This window comes from Anomaloglossus baeobatrachus, chromosome 2 (genome assembly GCF_048569485.1).
Source record: "Anomaloglossus baeobatrachus isolate aAnoBae1 chromosome 2, aAnoBae1.hap1, whole genome shotgun sequence".
NCBI classification, from domain to species: domain Eukaryota; kingdom Metazoa; phylum Chordata; class Amphibia; order Anura; family Aromobatidae; genus Anomaloglossus; species Anomaloglossus baeobatrachus.
In genome coordinates, this window is record NC_134354.1 from 179,845,386 (window position 1) to 179,863,384 (window position 17,999).

The window sequence follows — 17,999 nt, forward strand, 5'->3', positions numbered from 1 at the left end:
ACAACATTCAACATTGCAAGCAAGGAACTAAACTTTTGAGCCACAGGCTCTGATGATATCACTGGGAGAATATTTTATACCTGAATAAAGGGAGAACTCCAGCACACTAACGCAAAATGAGAAAAACAAAGTTTTGTTTTTCTCATTTTGGGGTAGTTGGCCTGAGTTCTCCCCTTATTACTGTTATATTGTTTTCTCCAGAGCACCTGTAAAGTGAAGCAGGGTCCTATTCTATTTCATTATTTTATACCTGAAACTGCAGTGCAGGGTCTGACTCCACAAACAGATTATATTGATACATAGAGATACATTGTACAGAGCAGTGTGTTTCTATGTCCTGTATTCTTGAAAAATAGATTTTTTTTTCTTACTATAAAATAACTGAATAAAAACCCAATTAAAATAATGACATTTTTAATGCGCTTTTTTTTAAAAAAAATAAAAAAAAATAAACATTACAAATCAGCAAATAACGTAGACATATTTGGTGTCTGTGTAATCATAACGACCCGCACAACACAGCGATCAGATTATGGTGATCAGTAAATGGTGTAAAAACACGGCATGTTTGAATATTTTCCTCTATTAAACCCATAAAAAAGTAATGAAAAAGTAACATTGAGACAGTATTCATACGTAGCATAAATGCTGCATTTATTCTACTGCTTTTTTCTGCAGGTGTCAGCACCACACAATGCAATAACAATTTTATCTGATTATGTCGCTGAACTGTGCGGTTTTGGTGCTTTTTTTATCTAAAGGCTTCCATGTGGAGCCTAAAAAACGCATGGAAAAAACTGCAGTTACTTTCTGTACTATAAGAACCACATTAAAATATGGCTTTACATCTGCACCAAAAATACATCAAATACATGGGAAAAGGCCTAAAAGATGCAGCAAAAATGTGCAATAACCAGGGAAGATTAATATTGCATAGTTTGCTGTACACACCTGCAGAAAACAAAAATCATGGTATTTATGCAGCGTGTGAACATGTCTTTAGGCTAGGTGCACATGTTGAGCACTTTGTGACTTTTTTACCTCAGTATTTGTGAGCCAAAAACAAAATCAGAATTTGGTGCACAGATGATTGAGGACTGGTGTGATAGCCTGGATAGTGAAAAGCTGCGCTAAGGACACCAGAAGGTAAGAGATTCCCAGCCTCCTGTTCAGCCAGCACTTACCACTGACCTGGACGCTGGACGCTCATCTCTAGTCCCAACCGTCCTATATGCAGCAGAACAGTTCCGGATTTTGGTTTACGCCCTGCAGTCTCAAGTGTCTGATAAAGGTCCCTCACTGATAAATGACTGTGGTTTGGGGTGAGGCTTGGGGCATGGTCAAAACCTGCCATGACACGCAGCGCACTGCATAATTGCCCCTCTTTCTGTTTTTCAAAAGTTGGGAGGCATGGCTGTTGGCTGAAGCTAGACCTCAAAGACTTACTGCTCTACCCACTCTTGGACTTAAGGCCGCTTTACGCGCTGCGATATCGTTACCAATATCGCTAGCGTGCGTACCCGCCCCCATCGGTTGTTCGACACGAGCAAATCGCTGCCCATGGTGCACAACATCGATCAGAACCGTCACACTACTTACCTGCCTAGCAACGTTGCTGTGACCGGCGAACCGCCTCCTTTCTAAGGGGGCGGTTTGTTCGGCGTCACAGCGATGTCACTAAGCGGGCGCCAAATAGAAACGGAGGGGCGGAGATGAGCGGGACGTAACAGGTAAGGTGAGGTTCCTCGTTCCTGCGGTGTCACACATAGCGATGTGTTGTAACACCTGCCTGGATCAACAGACTCAGGTGGGATGTAATGGACAGACTAGAGGGAAGCCACTCACCAAGCAGGACCCCCAGAACCCTGAAACCCTTTAACCTCTATACAGGGATTTGAAATTAAACTGGGCCCTGGAGATCACTACCGGTGGAAGGCAGCAGTCCGATGAGAGTAGTCGTCAGGCAGGGTCAAAACCAGGAATAGCAGAACAGAGACAGAATCAGCAGACAAGAACGTAATCAGAAAACGTAGCAGAGGTCAAATCCGTATCCGGTAGTGAGGTACAAAAACAGCAGGCAGAAGGGTAGTCAGAAAACATGCAGAAAGCAGCACACAGGAATCTCAAAACAGAATAGGGTGGACCAGGAGCCAGGAAATCAGAACTATCTCTTGCAGTGGTCATGTGACAGGAGGGGGAATAAGAAGGGTGTGGTGTCTTCCCATTGGCTGCAGGTGAATGTTGGCAACTTCAGCTGGAAGACACACGCCACCTACAGTCAGCCAGTGGTACTGCAGGTTCCAGGGAAACCCAGCCTAGTGGATGAGCGGAGCCTGTGCCCCGCAGAGCCACGGGCACCGACTCCTCTCCCATCACCAGCACTATCCATGGTGGGAACACGGCGTCGTCTGGCGATCGGAACAGAAGTAGCAGGAGTGGACTCCGGTGGGGACGTGACATGTGTGCTGCCACAGGAATGACGTACAACATTATACACGTAGCAGCAATGATAATTGGGAATAGGGGGGCATGTCACCGATTAGCGATTTTGAACGTTTTCCGGACGATTCAAAATCGCTCATAGGTGTCACATGCAACGACATCGCTAAAGCGGCCGGATGTGCGTCACAACTTCCGTGACCCTAACGAGATCACTTGAGCGATGTTGTAGCATCTAAAGCGGCCTTTACTCTTTAACTCCTCAGTGACCATAAAATATGTTTTTTTTACTGACCTGAGATATAAGTGAATAACATCCCCCCACGTGTGAATATGTAGCAGCTGTCAGCTGCACACTATAGCTGACAACCTGCTGCATCAGTTACGATTGGTGTTGGCACCGAACAGGACCGTTTAACTTTTTATATGATGCTTATAATAGTGACTACAACATCTAGATCGTTAATAGAGTGTGGGGGGGTGGCTCCTCTTTAACCCCATCGGCATTGTGAGATCATGATTGTGGGGTCTTGAAAGTTGCCATAGCAATTTAGGGCCAAAGAGTCTGCCAGCTATAGTGACCGTTTAGAAGTTAGCAACATTTAGGTGGTAAAAATATAATTTTTTTTCCGGTCATTTCATTAATTCTTGAAAGCAGCTGAAGGGTCTATAAACTAACTGAAATTTACCAAAATCAAAAAATTCCTATGTTAAATGGTAAAGCTTTCATTAGATATGCATTAAAATGAAACATAAATTCAAAAATTGGAGTCTACCCCAATGGTGTATAGTGATAACCAGTAGGGGAACCAGGAGCTATAGGGTGAGTATAAGAACAATGTACATCTGTGACCTATAAGATGGATATATATACACAATGCATAATATACAATCTATAAAGATCGAATGTTGGCCCTGATGAAACACCCTATCTAGCTGCGGAAGCTGGCACCCTAAAATACGCAAATGCTGCCTCTACTCAATGTCGGCTTTCCCTCCTGCTCTCTAGGATGTCCTTACGTAAGAATATAAAGTGACAAGTGCAACACCGTGTGAATATAAAATCCACTACAAAAAAGAGATATCTAAAATCAACATATTGGCACTGATGAGTCAATATCAATAAACAAAATAATGCCCAGAATCAAAGAATACATATATAAGAAACACAGTGTTTGTAACAATAAGTGGTCCACAGTTCAAATGCATAAACACCAGTTCAAGGCTATGAATTAGAGACAAGTAGCAACATTAATGTAATATATGGGCATACATAAAGTGTCAATGTAAGATATCAATATCATGAAAATATCTAAATGGTTACTTCCCCTGTTGGTGATGTCCCATAACGCAACCTTGACACATTTTCCCTGAGCAACAGGTTCATCAGGAGGCCACTGACAAGAGTTGATGTTCCATAATGAAGGATGATATATGTGATCGTGTGAAAAACTGATGGCACAATTTAAAGTGCCATGGCAGGGATCACGCTGTTCCTGACGCTGTTGACAGCCCCGCGATGCGATCACAGGGCGCCAATGTGTTACCATGACAGCGCAAGGTCAGATGAGCGGCACTCACTGGAGATCAGCATTTCCCCTGATCAGAGCAATACCGAAGCATCGCTCTCATCAGGAGAAGCAATCGGACAGTGCAGTGATAAAGTCCCCTAGGAGGACTAGTAAAATAAATAAAAAATGTAAAAAAAAAAAGTTATAGAAAACATGAAAAAAAACCCTAAAAGTTCAACTCACCCCCCTTTTGTAAAATTGAAAATAAAATAATTTGTAATAAAAAATACACATATTTGGTATTGCTACTTTCAGAAATGCCCGATATATCAAAATATAAAAATCAATTAATTTAATCAGTATATGGCGTAGTGAGAATAAAATTCCAAATGCCAAAATTTAACTTTCAGGGTCACTGCAATATTGCCTTAAAACGCAATAACAGGTGATCAAAGCATCGCATCTACACAAAAATGGTATAGTTAAAAATGCCAGCTCAAGATGCAAAAGATAAGCCATCACTGAGCCCCAGATCCCAAAAAAATGAGAATGCTACGGGTCTTGGAAAAAGGTGACAAAAGCGCAATTTTTAGGAGGGACAAACGTATGATTTTTTTCACTGCTTAGTTAAAAGTTAAAGTATAAATGTTTGGTATCAACAAACTCTTACCAACCTAAGGCATCATACGTTTTAACAATTTCTCCACACTTGTAATTTTTTTCCCATTTTTCAGTATACTATATGAAAAAATAAATGATGTAATTCAAAAGTACAACTTGTCCTGCAAAAAAAATTAGCCCTCATATGGCTATATTGACAGAAAAATAAAAAAGTTATGACTACTAGAAGAAGGGGAGGAGAAAAAAAAAGAGAAACAGAAAACCACCCAGGGGTGAAGCGGTTAAAGGAATAATCATTCAAAGTTTCAAAATTGCTAATTTTTAGTTTTTTTTTATTAAATTTCTGATATTTTTATTTTTTATAAATAAGTGCAAAACATATAGACCTAAATTATCATTATCATAAGATATAATGTGTCACGCAAAAACAATCTCAAAATGGATGTTGAGACTGAGTTATTGGCATATAAAGTGACACATGTCAGATTTTAAAAATTTAGCCTCGTCACTTTTACTCTTTCTGCTTTTTGGTCTACATTAGGAAGTCATTGTATCCTACCAACATTCTCAGATCATTTACTCCGTGTTCATCAAACAATGGGGAAAAAAGGAATGAGGCGAGAGGATGATGGAAGCGCAGACCGTGATTCTCAGTTTCTGAGAATATTACATTTGTTTTAAAACAAATTTTTTGCCTTTGAAATTAAATCCCAGTTACAGCAGGGCAGAGCTGGTGCAATTTTGTGTCTTAGAAGTTAGAACAACTCATAGTATCAGAGGTAGTCATGAATGAGTAACAATAAAGTAAATATACAGTATCACAAACATATATCACTCATTGATCATCTCTGTGTTGCTTAGTATTCAATGTACATTAAAGAGAATCTTACCACATTTAACCTATCTAAACTGTTAATATGGGCATACAGGTTATAAACTGCGGAAAAGTCATACCTGTGTGCCTCATATCAGATGCCTTGTTGCGAATAAATCATCTTTTATCACTTTATGTAAATGACGTCTTTCAGGCTATGGGGTGGATGCATAAGATAACTTCGCTTCCAGAGATTATTTTAAAGGGAACCTGATAGTCCCACCATGCCCTCTCACTGTAGCGTCAGTGTTTCTGCAGAGACGCCGACTTACTCACCGCCCCGGCCGGGTCACATCCTCCTCCGCACTCTCCCGGCCATATACGTTTGCTGCTGGCTCTTTCCCCCTCCCAAGCCCCTGTTGCACAGGGTTCTCAGGAGCGCACCTAAGAAGCGCGTGCGCACACGGGGAATTCTCTTAAAGGGCCCACATGCTATTTCCAGGAAATTAATCTCCTACTATGGTTGAGAGGCACAGTATATTTAAGGCATCCTCCCATTAGGGGAGGTGCTTGCGCAACGACTCTAGTTAGTTAGTGTCATGATTGACTCCTGGCTCAGCTGGAGCTGAGCCTTTTTTTTTAGTTTCACTTCTGATGCAGGTCACGTTAGGGGTTAGTCCTTCCTGCCTCGTTCTGGAGGTCAGGCTGCTTTATTAGGGCACTGTTTCTCTTGGACTTCGACAGTGATACTTCTGGCTCTGCAGTGTTCTGCTCATGAGTGACCTGTTCTCTGCCCCGCCCTCTCCTGACCTCCGTGTTCACCTGACCTGTTAACCTCCTCTGTTGTCTGTTTCCATCAGTGTCTCTCCCGCTGTCTCCCTGTTCGTTCCTTATGTTTACCTTTATTCTGTCTTGTCTTCCCACTCCCCCTCGCTTCTAGGCTCTGATTTCCCGGCTACTGACTGTTTGCTTCCCTCTGACTACGTTTAGACTTTTCCCTTGTGTACTTACAAGACCTCATGTTGTGACACGGCTTTCTGACGATTCTACTGCCATCTGGTGGGCTTGACTAGTATTACCTCTGCTAGGGAATTCCCTGCTCATACGTTTCCTCCACTTTTACGCCTCCTAGTGGTTTACCAGCTAACTACCTTCTCAGATAGTTTCAGGAATCCTCTCAGTCCCACATTACTGCACTGTACTAGTATTGTACATCTTAGAGTACAGCGTGACAGTTAGTTAGTGTTTCAGTCTGCTACCTACTAGTTGTCAGCTCCTGAGCTCCTGTCCTTTTATCCCTGTGTCCGTCTCCGGTACCCGCCTTCCCATACCTGTAGGCCCTGCCATGCCTACTATTCCTGTTCATACATGCCTGTCCAGTCTGCCTCAGTCAACCTGCCTGTACCTGCCTATTCCTGAGTCCGTCACCTGTCCTGGGGGTCAGCTACCACAGTTCCAGTCACTGCCCTGGGAGTTGTACCTGGTGTCTGCCTCACGGTGGGCGCTTATTTAAGCCCCTCCCACTAAGGGGTAAGCTCAGGTGAACGGAACAGCTAGAGTAGGACTCGTCACTGGAGCCAAAAAGTTGGCCAGTGAAAAAATTTTTGCAACTTAAGGAGGTGTCACACACAGCGATGACAACAACGACGTCGCTGCTACGTCACCATTTTCTGTGACGTTGCAGCGACGTCCTGTCGCTGTCGCTGTGTGTGAAATCCGGCAACGAACTGGCCCCTGCTGTGTGGTCGCCGCTCATTGCTGAATGTCCTGCTTCATTTTTTGGTCGTCGTTCTCCCACTGTGACGCACACATCGCTGTGTGTGACAGCGAGAGAGTGACGAAATGAAGCGAGCAGGGAGCAGGAGCCGGCATCTGGCAGCTGCGGTAAGCTGTAACCAGGGTAAACATCGGGTAACCAAGGAAAGACCTTTCCCTGGTTACCCGATATTTACCTTTGTTACCAGCGTCCGCCTCTCTCGCTGCCAGTGCTGGCTCCTGCTCTCTGCACATGTAGCTGCAGTACACATCGGGTAATTAACCCGATGTGTACTGTAGTTAGGAGTGAAGGGAGCCAGCGCTAAGCAGTGTGCGCGGCTCTCTGCACATGTAGCACAGCGACGCGTGTCGTTATGATCGCTGCTGCTTCTGCTGTGTTTGACAGCTAAGCAGCGATCATAACAGCGACTTACAAGGTCGCTGTTGCGTCACAGAAAATGGTGACGCAACAGCGACATCGTTGTCGCTGTCGCTATGTGTGAACCCAGCCTTAAGCTGGTGTCACACACAGCGACAACGACAACGACGTCGCTGCTACGTCACCATTTTCTGTGACGTTGCAGCGACGTCCCGTCGCTGTCGCTGTGTGTGACATCCAGCAACGACCTGGCCCCTGCTGTGAGGTCGCCGGTCGTTGCTGAATGTCCAGCTTCATTTTTTGGTCGTCACTCTCCCGCTGTGACACACACATCGCTGTGTGTGACAGCGAGAGAGCGACGAAATGAAGCGAGCAGGAGCCGGCACTGGCAGCTGCGGTAAGCTGTAACCAGCGTAAACATCGGGTAACCAAGGGAAGACCTTTCCCTGGTTACCCGATATTTACCTTCGTTACCAGCCTCCGCTCTTGCTGCCAGCGCCGGCTCCTGCTCTGTGCACATGTGGCTGCAGTACGCATCGGGTAATTAACCCGATGTATACTGTAGCAAGGAGAGCAAGGAGCCAGCGCTAAGCAGTGCGCGCGGCTCCCTGCTCTCTGCACTGTGACATGTAGCTGCAGCACACATCGGGTTAATTAACCCGATGTGTACTGTACCTAGGAGAGCAAGGAGCCAGCGCTAAGCGCGGCTCCCTGCTCTCTGCACATGTAGCACAGCGACGTTATGATCGCTGCTTCTGCTGTGTTTGACAGCTAAGCAGCGATCATAACAGCGACTTACAAGGTCGCTGTTACGTCACCAAAAATGGTGACGTAACAGCGACGTCGTTGTCGCTGTCGCTTAGTGTGAACCCAGCTTTAGACTCAAGAATACAGTTGCATAAAGTTTAATTAATCCCATTAAAGTTCTCCTGTCACCACTCCACTTAACCTGGGGCTGATGAAGCAGTTTGTGAAAGGTCTATGGAAAGGAGTGACTTTTAAGTGCCTGTGTACCCAGTTTTAGCAACTGCCCAAAGCAAAACTGAAGTAAGGCATTTTTGTGGGTGCAGATACTTGGAAACTCATGAAGGACGATGTATCCGAAATAAAAATGAAAGCTGTTGAGGAAAGGGCTTAGGATTCTTTTAAAGAAGTTGTAAAGCAACAAAGATCCAAAATTTAAGTCCATCATGGAGAACATGCTGAAAACTTTCAAACCCTTGGGTTGTCTAATGAAATTGAAGTTAAAATGTTAACATGCCTATTTGGACTACTTTCCTGAAAACCTTGGTACTGTTAGCGAAGAGACAGGAGACAATCAGGATAAGGCTATGTGCACACGCTGCGTTTTTGTGCAATTTTGGCCGCTAAAAACGCACAAAAACGCACCCGCGGCAAAAAACGCATGTGTTTTTACCGCGATTTGGTGCGTTTTTGGCTGCGTTTTGCTGCGTTTTTGATCTCTGCGTTTTTCCAATGCATTGCATGGGGGGAAAACGCAGAAAAACGCAGGAAAGAATTGACATGTCCATTTTTTTTTTAAGCTCAAAAACGCAGCTTAAAAAAAAAGTTGTGTGCGGACTGCAAAAATGAAAACTCATAGACTTTGCTGGGGAAGCAAAGTCATGCAGTTTTGAGGCCAAAAACGCACCCGAAAAACGCGCAAAAACGCTGCGAAAAACGCACTGTGTGAACTTTCCCTTAAGGCTATGTGCCCACGCTGCGGAAAATGCGCGGATTTTGCCGCGGATTTCTAGCAGAAAAGCCGCGGATTTCCCGAAAATCTGCAGCTCAGGCACTTCCCAGCCATTTCTATGGCATTTTGGAAATGCTGTGCCAACGCTGCAGATTTTTCCGCAGCGGATTTCGTGCGGATTTTGATCCGGAAAAATCTGCAACATGTCAATTATTGTTGCGGATTTTCATCCAGATTTTGGCTTTAAAATTGGGAGAAAAAAATCCGCACCAAAATCTGCATCAAATCCGCGGCAATTCCGCGGTAAATCTGCGGCAAATCCGCACGTTTGAAAAGGTGCGGATTTTGCGGGAAAGCTGCGGATTTTGATGCAGAAAAATCCGCAGCTACATTCTCCCGTGGACACATAGCCTAAATGTGGTTCCTCTGCACTGCCTCAGGCCTCTGCCACACTCACGTGTCTCTGGAACGTGTGTGCCTTTTTTTCCACGTACCGGAGACACGTGCACACGGGGACCTAGGTAATCATAATGATTAGGACACACGTAAGTATTTCGGAACGGAACGTGTGTCCGTTCCGTACTTACGTGTGTCCATTTTTTCAAAACGGCAGCATGTCAGTTTTTTTCCGGGACCACGGGTGTCACACGGCCCGCACCCGTACCACTCGGATGTAGTGTGGATGCGGGTCAGTGTGACACGCGCCGGAGAAAGTCACGTGACATGTTAAAAATTAAATAAACACATACTCACCTCCACGAGTCCTGCTGTCTCTGCCGCGGCTGTCCCCTGCATCCGTCCCCCAGTGAATTTGAACAGCGCTTCTCCTTCACTGGGGGCCGGAAGTAGCGTCAGCGGGGCATGGCCTGGGGCGGAGACTGACATTCAGCACCGCAGACAGCACCGGAAGAAGTAGGTAAGTCGGGGCTTTCCGTTCTCCGTGTGTTATTACGTATAACACACGGAGAACACGTGCGTGCCACAAACACGGCACACACGGATCAAACCACCCCTTTAACACGTACGTGACAAAAATGGTACGTTTTGTCACGTAAGTGTGGCAGAGGCCTCAATGGATGAGATGAACTCCCAAATTAATTAAGTTAAATTGGTTTATTTGTCTATGTGTTTCTAGCCCCTTCCTATGGTCTCAGGACAAAACCATAGGAAGGGGCTAGATTGAGGAAGAGGCAAGATTGCCTTGAAATGCATAGACAAATAAACCAAGTTCAACTTAATCCATGGAGTCCTCATCCATTGAGGTAGCGCAGAATAACCGCATTTTATCCTGATTGTCTCCTATCTGTGTGCATCACCCATTGACCTGCAGCAGCCTGTCACACACAACTATCCCAGGTGAGGAGACAATAATCTCACCTCTCATTGTAACCATTTAAGACCTTATTACGCTTGTTTTCTACCTTAGTTTTTTCCCAAAGAGCAGGGAGGAAGATTTCATCAGGATATCTAGTTACCCGCCTTTGAACTGACGCTAACTTCTGAATGTCCTTTTTAAAATGTGAAGCCCAAAACTGGATCCCATATTCCAGATGTGGCCTTACAAGTGATTTATAGATGGTTAACAATACGTTGGGATCACGGGATCTAATCTCAGTTTTTATACACCCTAAAATCTTGTTTGCTTTTGCAAATTGAATTCTTGTTATTTAGAATTTTGGAATCTAAACTTGAGCTTTGATCCTTAGGGTTACTTTGCACACTATGACATTGCAGCTGAGATGTCGGTGGGGTCAAATCGAAAGTGACGCACATCCGGCGTCGTTGTCAACATCGGAGTATGTGAATCCTTTTTACTACGATTAACGAGCGCAAAAGTGTCGAAATTGTATGATCGGTGTAGTGTCGGGCATTTCCATAATGTCGCTGCAGCGACAGGTACGATGTTGTTCCTCGTTCCTGCGGCAGCACATATCACTGTGTATGAAGCCGCAGGAGCGAGGAACATCTCCTTACTTGCGTCCCGGCTGCAATGAGGAAGGAAGGAGGTGGGCGGGATGTTTACGTCCCGCTCATCTCCGCCCCTCTGCTTCTATTGGCCACCTGCTGTGTGACGTCGCTGTGACGCCGCACGACCCGCCCCCTTAGGAAGGAGGCGGTTCGCCAGCCAGAGTGATGTCGCAGGGCAGGTAAGTGCATGTGAAGCTGCCGTAGCGATAATGTTCGCTACGGCAGCTATCACAAAATATCCCATGTGCGACGGGGGCGGGGACTATCGCGCTCGGCATCGCTACAATCAGCATGCGATGTCGTAGTGTGCAAAGTACCCTTAAGACTTTCATTGGGGTAACCTATTTTTGCAACATGGTTTAGAATACATTGTTAGGAAAATTACTTTTTCAGGCATGCAAAATAACAAATAACACATTTGCTGTAGTATTTTGCTGTACAGTATCCCACAGAAAATGTTGATTCTGAAAGGAAACAAAAGGTTTTCTGACAAATCTAATATTCAAACCAATGATAGGGCCTCATACAGCTCTGATCTCCACTTCAATAGTGCCCTGATATCAACATCATTGAGTCTATCAGAGATTATATGAATAGACATAAGGATTAGCGCATGACTACACACATAGAATATCTGTGGTTAGTTCCCCAAGAAGCTGCGAATAGCCTTCCGGTCAAGTGCTTTCAGAACTATGTGCAAGTGTACCTAGAAGAATTTGTGCTGATTTTTAAAGCAAAGAGAGATTAATAATTATTGATTTGATTTCTATTTCTTTGCATTGTTAATTAATAAAAATAAACTGTTAACTCTTCTTTTTTTTCATTTTTTTATTTACTATGAAGCATTTTTCCATTCCTGTCTAAAACTTTTTAGTAATTTGGGAAAATGTGTCAAAGTGCCAGCTACCTTTCAAAAACTATATTACTTTAACATTTCCTTTAAATACATAAAGTGGCTTAATTGCTACAATGTTTAGAATTACATATGATACATACACACTAATATAAAGATGTAACAAAAAAATTCAATGCTTGGTAATATATCACTGAGTGTATACCATCACCTTATCCAACATGGTAAAGATGGCACGTTGCTTTACGCAGCCACTGCGGGTTGGTTGAATCAATTAATTAGTAAGTGACAAACACTGTCACTTTCTAATTAACTCACAGCATCAAAATGAGTTACCCCAAAGCAGGGGAATGCAGCATGATACTCAGTGAGATAATAGTACACATCACTCAAAAGAGTGGCATATATACACGTATAGATGTAAAGATAATTCCACTCAATTCTATGTCGGTTGCTACATTTTCTAACAATGCAATCAATGAATACAAGAATATAGATTTGCATTACTGCTTAAGGAAATCTAAGAAAAATTGAGATATTTAGCACTCAAAAATGGTCATTTTGATATCTACCCAGTGGCCACGTCAAGGCATATCTTGTATACTGGGAACCTACACTAAACTGAAACCTCTCTCTGGGTTACAAACCTCCATGTGCATGGGCAAGTAGGAACCTGCTATTAGAGAATAATATCACCTGTGGCTAATGGGGGAGGGGTGTACAGTCAGAGAGCATGACTCCATAATCTACACAAAAAGACTGACGGTTACTGACGCAACTTGACGTGGCTACTGGGCAGATATCAAAATGGCCATTTTTGTATGCTAAATATCTCAATCTTTCCTAGATTTCCTTAAAAAGTAATGCATATCTATAATTGTGCATTCATTGTTTGCATGCTCTAGCATTTCAGAGTGCATCTGCCTTTTTTTTTGCTATTATATGTCATGTTCAGTTTTGCACCTGTTTAGTCTGCAATTTGGGAGTGCCGTCAGACTTTTTGTCTAGATTATGGACTGTGGCTACATTTTCACCATCTTTTAGAGAAGAGAATAAAAGAAATCTAGCAATATTATGGTTATTTTTACAGTATGTATTCATTAAGCCACGTCCAAATTCTTTAACATTTGGGGACTAAGGGGTACTTTGCACGCTGCGACATCGCTAGCCGATGATAGTGATGCTGAGCGCGATAGTCCCCACCCCCGTCGCACATGCGATATCTTGTGATAGCTGCCGTAGCGAACATTGTCGCTGCGGCAGCTTCACACGCTTCTCACTCTGGCCGGCGACCCGCCTCCTTCCTAAGGGAGCGGGCCATGAAGCGTCACAGCGACGTCACACGGCAGGCGGCCAATAGAAGCGGAGGGGTGGAGATGAGCGGGACGTAAACATCCCGCCCACCTCCTTCCATCCGCATAGCCGGTGGAGGCAGGTAAGGAGAAGTTTCTCGCTCCTGCGGTTTCATACACAGCGATGTGTGCTGCCGCAGGAACGAGGAACAACATCATACCTGTCGTTGCAGCGAAATTACAGAAATGACGACACTACACAGATCACCGATTTACGACGCTTTTGCGATCGTTTATTGGTGCATCTAGGCTTTACACGTCGTTAGTGGCGCCGGATGTGCGTCACTTTCGATTTGACCCCGACGACATCGCAGTAGCGATGTCGCAACGTGCAAAGTACCCCTTAGATCAATGTCAGTTTTAACGTAGTTTTTAAATGAAAAACACAGATTGAGAGTTTTGATTGTAGTGGTCGTGCATTTATAAGAAAACATACACTCTCCTGAATAGTGCAATAACTGACATAGGAGAAATATAAAAAAAATCAAAATGACATAAAGGCAAGAAGTCAAAACAGAGCAATGATTTACATTGCTAATCACACCGAGAAGAGCTCACTTCAGCTGTACCAGACGTTCCCGTAACTAGAGACTGGCAAATTGCTGTGACGGATGCAATAGCTGCATATTCACCATGCTTGCTGAATTTTGAAATACCCAAATCTAATAAATCTCTTCTGAGCCTCCACAGTTTTAGTAATAACGGTGACTACAAGGTAAATAGCAGACAGGCGCTTCTGACAGAAATATGTTTTGCTGGAAGCACTTGATCATCAGAATTTGCATATATTGAACCTTGGGTGATAAAAAGATAAGCATGCAGATTATACATTTAACTGAATCTTGGAGTATCGAGTCTCAGTCCTATAAATGTCCATTAAAGCTAAGATATACTGGAGGTATAAAGATATAACAATAATTTCAATGTCTTAGTATTCAGAGCAAAAAAGGTATCCTTGGTGAGGATAAATGTTTCAGACAGATATAAGTGTCCTCTGATCAGTAATCATTGTCAACATGGCTTGTGCTAAGAGGTTGTCAGGTCGAGATAATCTCTGTTTACATATAAAATAGAGAATAGCTGTTAACATTTTGAAAATTACCCAACAATTGGACGTTTCCAAACCAGAAAAGTCGTTAACATGCCAAACTAGTACCCTATAATAAAGGGTCTCCATAGCAAAGAAAGCCGTGTTGGAAGAAGTTGAAGAGACTAATCTTTTTGGGGGCTTCTGTAGCTTTGCAGCATGGAGCTCCAGGTATTTCCTGCAGATTTATGCCTGGCAATATAAAACTTACGCTCAAGTTTAGAAGTTATCCCCTATCAGAGAGGGAATAGCTTTCCAATCACTGGGGGTACAATGGCTGTGACTCCACCGATCCCGAGAACTAGGGCTCTCCCCATGTAAATGGAGCAGTGGTCGATCATTCCCACTGGCTTTCCATTCATTCTTAATGGGACTGCCAGAGGTAGCCAAGCATTAAGTGTGTGTGTATAATTAAATACGGTGAAAGAAGATGAAGCCACTGGAATGCGAGTGTAGTACAGGGGTCAGGGGACTTAGACTTAAAGCACAACTCTAGCTGCAGTTGTGCTTTAAGATCTAATATATGATAAGCACAACGTTCTTTGGATAGATGCATATATTTATGCTGTCAAGTATTGCTGTGTTTTTTTAGGGAAACACCCTATACATATGGTGAATAGCGATGAATATCTCTCCGCCAGCAATAGGCCTTATATCACACGTGGCCTTAGTATACAGATAGTCAGCAAAAATTCAGATGCGTATTTGTAATACTAGGTGTAGAGAGAACCTGTTACGGTTCGAGGTTCTGTTGTGCCTCGAACCGGTCCAGTCCCATCATTGACTCCCACATTGGGGTCTGTCAACTCCGCAGCGCCACCTGGCCGTTGCTTGAGGCATCATGTGGCTAGAGTTTTGTACCATCCTGAGCCTAAGTGCTCATGCAGTCATACTGAGCATGTGCGTGATGTCATCAATGACAAGGCGGACACTGATTGGTCATCAGTGACATCAGTGATGAAGTGGCAGCCGCTGATTGGTCATCATGACATCAGCAATGACGTGGCAGCCTCTGTATGGCTGCAACCGAAGCCATTACCACATGCCATGTGGTCTGGGCCAGGGAGGCAGCTATAAAAGGGCTATAGCTCCGCCATCGGCGCGCGAGTGTCATACTGCATGCTGACAGCTAAGGCTGCTATCCTGGCTGTTAGAGTGATTGGGTTCCAGTGCCATTTTCCTGCAGTGCTTGTGGCAGGTGAGTGTATGGATAAGGACAGTGACTACTTCAGAGCTAGGCGTCGGTGCAAGGTATTTGTATCTGTGCACACCCGTACCTTGGTAGGGTGAAGGTCAACCATTGTCCTACCAGTGTGTATGTGCTTTAGGGCTAGGCGCCGGTACCAGGTATTCGTATCTCGATACAGCTGTGTCTTGGCACGGTGAGGGTCAGGGTCCACATGGTCTGACGTGCCCCCTACGCACGTGACCAGTCTGCAGTGTCAGTGGCAGACTTGTGTGTGTGTGCCAGCCTTGGGTACCCAGTGACGCTAACTGGGTAGCCTACTCGGTCTTACATGCCCTCTACGCACGTGACTGATTCCTTTGTACCTGTACATGGTCTGACGTGCCCCTGTACGCACGAGACCGGTTCTGAGGTAACGTCCTACGTTTCCCAGTGACCTTAACTGGGCTACCTCTCAGTCTGATGGGTTCCTACACATGTGACCGATACCTGTTGCGATTCCTTTTGGTTTTGACGTGTCCCTACACACGTGACCATTACCGGTGTACCTGTGAGGTTAACAGGGACACGCTACACGTTGGGGTGTGCCCTTAAACATTCCCTTCGTTTCCTTTGGGTTCTCCTGAGTTGCTGTATTTCATCCTCCTGTCTCACAGTGGCTTTAAACCTGTCCAGCGGACTTCAGATGACGATTGGTTGCATATTATTTTATATCCCATCGTCCCCTCCATAACAGAACAATCTTGGAAAGTGAATAAACAATGCTAATAAAGGTACCGTCACACTAAGCAACATAGCTAGCAACATCGCTGCTGAGGCACAACTTGCTAGCGATGTTGCTGTGTGTGACATCCAGCAACAACCCGGCCCCTGCTGTGAGGTCGTTGGTTGTTGCTGAATGTCCTGGACCATTTTTTAGTTGTTGCTCTCCCGCTGTGAAGCACACATCACTGTGTGTGACAGCGAGAGAGCAACAACTAAATGTGCAGGGAGCAGGGAGCCGGCTTCTGCGGACGCTGGTAACCAATGTAAATATCGGATATAAGAAGCCCTTTCCTTGGTTACCCGATATTTACCTTCAGGAGCCGGCACTGGCAGTGTGAGAGCGGCGGACGCTGGTAACGAAGGTAAATATCGGGTAACCAAGGAAAGGGCTTCTTGGTTACCCGATGTTTACCGTGGTTACCAGCGTCCACAGAAGCCGGCTCCCTGCTGCCTGCACACGTAGCAGAGTACACATCGGGTAATTAACCCGATGTGTTCTGTGGCTAGGTGTGCAGAGAGCCAGCGCTAAGCAGTGTGCGCTGGTAACCAAGGTAAATATCGGGTTGGTTACCCGATATTTACCTTAGTTACCGAGCGCAGCATGCTTCCACGTGCAGTGACGCTCCAGCGATCCCTGCCAGGTCAGGTTGCTGATGGGATCGCTGCAGCGTCGCTTTGTGTGACATCTCACCAGCGACCTCCTAGCAACTTACCAGCGATCCCTATCATGTTGTATCGTTGTTGGGATCGCTGGTAAGTTGTTTTGTGTGACTGGGCCTTTAGAGTGAAGCTTAATCTTGTAAAAAATGTTCATTGTCCCTTGCTTCTATGGAGAGTAGCTAGCTGATACTGACTGCCAAAAGCCTCCTAGCTGGTCACACCTGATTTAAGACAAACTCATAGACCTCTGCATATTCTAAAAGCGTTTCCTCATATTTTTGCCTTATTACAGATGACTCTGAATTAAATTGTTAATATTGGGTTAACTAAAGATGTCACTTACTCATACTAGAAATGATAAAAAAAAACCTTTCTTTTTAACAGGTTTGACCACTGCCTAACAATTCTTATATGCCCTATATACAATTGATAGCTCTCAGCTAAACAGTGGTCCAGCCAACTATACAACTGGCAGCTATCTCTTATGAGTAGTGATGAGCGGACTCGCAGATAACCGGGACCGGCAGGTCCATGTTCTTTCTTCATTCACTGAAATGAGACATCACCCCAATGCCTTGATGATGATTCATTTCAGGGCAGTGACAGAAGCTTGAGGTGGTGCCGACGTCACTCATGCTGCTTCTATCATTGGTGGTGCTGCTGTCACTCACCCTGCTGTGCTGCTGTCACTCACCCTGCTTCTATCACTGCCCCCTGATGATGACTCATTTCTGTGAAAGCCAGTGGCAAGATAAGGTTTGTGGTAGTGGGCACAGAAGCTGCAGGGCGGTGGTGAAAGAAGAAATGTGGCAGCAGTGATAGAATCTGTGGCACTATGGTAACTTCGCTCTACTCTAATACCACAATTTATTCCGGATATCATTAGCGGACAGTGGTGAAGATAGCTATGGTA

At 44.6% G+C, this 17,999-nt stretch overlaps 1 protein-coding gene across 4 annotated transcripts in view; it reads right to left on the reverse strand.

Annotated features, from left to right (window-relative positions):
- LOC142288327 (uncharacterized) overlaps nucleotides 1-17,999 on the reverse strand; it is a 936,281-nt gene that overhangs the window by 244,416 nt on the left and 673,866 nt on the right. The gene's annotated exons all lie outside the window — the stretch shown is intronic.